A 2,500-nucleotide genomic window follows, 5' to 3' on the forward strand; every position below is an offset into this window, starting at 1 on the left:
TCACACTGTGCGGCACATTGTCGACCTGCGTTGCAACTCAATGCACATCACGGCAAATCGAAGCGACGAGACTCCGGAGCCGTTTTCCGTTCGCATACGAACTCGTACCATCCAGAAGTTAAACTATTTTAGAAATTTAATTTTTTCTATTTCCCACTGAATAGTACCGACTTTCAATGCAATCCGGCTAACCGGGTATCAGTTCGACGTTAAAGTATTTTAGAAATTTAATTTTTTCATTTCCCACTGAATAGTACCGACTTTTAATGCAATCCGGCCAACCGCGTATCCCACTGAATAGTACCGACTTTTAATGCAATCCGGCTAACCGGGTATCCCACTGAATAGTACCGACATTTAATGCAGTCCGGCTAATTGTTTTATCAAAAGTAGGAAAAAATTTATTTATATCGCCCGTCGTAAAAGTTACATCCGCCGTTAAGGATTTTACGGGGCCCGACCGCTCTAGCGTGCGAGCGGGCGATGCAGCGCGCGCTCACAGCGCCCGAACCGAACGACATAACGACAGACCATGGTTCCGTGGTAACTATAGGAGGTCGGTCCGTCAGGATCGGTCTCCGCCGGCGAGATGCGATATGTACGTTCTAACGACCCGACGCGTTGCAATATGTGCTGAAGTGAGTGCTGTTAGGGTTTCGCTGCGTATTTTAGAGGTTTATTTTACGTTTTTCAACGGAAGTATAGAAGTGCAATTGTGTGTGCTGAATCCTCTAACCGTCGCTAGCGTTTCCCAGATTTTTGTGCAGGCGTTGGTCAGTTTTCTCCCGTCGTCGTTTCGAGTGCTAAAGTGAGTGCTGATATATACGGAACGGCGGCGTTAGAGGTCTTCTTTTAGAATTTGCTAAATGTACGTTCTAGCCGACCCGACACGTTGTATTAAGTGCTAATGTGAGTGCTGCTCGGGTTTCGTTGCGTTATTTTAGAGGTTTATTTTACGTTTTTCAACGGAAATATAGAAGTACAAACCTGTGTGTGCTGGGCCTCTCTAATCTTCGCAAGCGTTTCCCTGATTTGCGTCTTAGTCTCCCGTCGTCGTTTCGAGTGCTAAAGTGAGTGCTGATATATACGGAACGGCGGTGTCGAGGTCTATAGAAGTGCTGTGGTGAGCGCTGGTCCGCAAAACAACGGGGGAGAAAACGGGCGGTCGTTATTTATCTCTGGTTTTCGGAAGATTTACCTTTGATATACTAGTGCATTATTTTTATATCGGGACTCTTTTCTTCGATGACGACAGCTCGCTGTTATTAGAAGATGTTACAAGACCGCCGATGCATACGCCGCGCTAGAAAGTGACAGCTTGTCCGCGGGGCAGTCCGATCGCAATATGCGTCAGATGTCTCTTGTGCGGGTACGAATAAAAAGCGTTCAATCGCTGGTCGACTTTGTCGAAAAAAATCATGCAACGACTCCGAATATTTATCCGAGCGAAAGATTTATACGTCTCAAATTTTCCAAGACGCTTTCAATCTAGCGACGAATGTGTCCGAGAATGTGAAAGCTGTTTGCGGACGAAAGTAAAGTCCGATGAAATTGAATTTATTTGTTAAGAGGAGAAGCCGAGGCGGGTAAAAGGAGGAGAGGTTTTATCGTAGCGCCGGGTAACTAAATTTCGATTTAGGATCCTTGTGTCGCGGCGCTCAAATCCTCCGTCGAAGCTCTTTATCTTTCAAATACAATAAAATATAACACGTTTGGTCGGCCCGCGTTCGTCGCGGTCGGCTGTGTTTAGCGTCCGATAAACGGGCGACGAGCGAAAACTCTCTACATACACACGTGAACACGCCACCCCCGTCGTCCTGTACTGCGTGCGTAGGTTGGAGTTGTGTGTATGTTTTGCGTGGACGGTTAGTCGCAGTTTTTCAACGCTTGTTCGTCTGTTCGCGGAGATTCACGTTTTACGGGACGAAGCAACGACAAAATTATCGTCGTCGGTGGTTTTTGTGTTGTTTCGGCAGCAGGAAGCCAGCGGTCGCGGGTGGACAGTCTAGAGTTTTATTGTGCGTGTAGTACGTCGTTAGTAGTTCTTTAAGTTGAGCAGCGGCAAGCGTAGCCCTTCCTTCTTCCGACACTTTTAGTTGTGGTAGATTTGTGTTAAGAGGCGCGCGCTCCGGACTACCACTGCTACGCCCACCTCTACGACGCACCGTAGCGATCGCAACCGTCGTCGTTGTTCTTCTACCGTATTGTCGTGTTCTACGTTCGAACGGCTAACAGTTCCCTGGTTGATCCTGCCAGTAGTCATATGCTTGTCTCAAAGATTAAGCCATGCATGTCTCAGTACAAGCCAAATTAAGGTGAAACCGCGAAAGGCTCATTAAATCAGTTATGGTTCCTTAGATCGTACACACATTTACTTGGATAACTGTGGTAATTCTAGAGCTAATACATGCAAACAGAGCTCCGACCGGAGACGGAAGGAGCGCTTTTATTAGATCAAAACCAATCGGTGGCGGGTTAAACCGTCACCGTACACCTTGGT

General features: G+C 47.0%; 1 non-coding gene across 1 annotated transcript in view; it reads left to right on the forward strand.

Moving 5' to 3' along the window:
• The first annotated feature begins 2,236 nt into the window (after window positions 1–2,236).
• The window catches only part of LOC111421936 (small subunit ribosomal RNA), a 1,927-nt gene continuing 1,663 nt past the window's right edge, over window positions 2,237–2,500 (forward strand). Inside the window, exon 1 of the ribosomal RNA XR_002707260.2 lies at window positions 2,237–2,500. This exon is cut by the window's right edge and continues 1,663 nt beyond it. This is a non-coding gene — a ribosomal RNA (small subunit ribosomal RNA).

This window comes from Onthophagus taurus, unplaced genomic scaffold, assembly GCF_036711975.1.
Source record: "Onthophagus taurus isolate NC unplaced genomic scaffold, IU_Otau_3.0 ScKx7SY_31, whole genome shotgun sequence".
In the NCBI taxonomy this organism is placed as follows: Eukaryota; Metazoa; Arthropoda; class Insecta; order Coleoptera; family Scarabaeidae; genus Onthophagus; species Onthophagus taurus.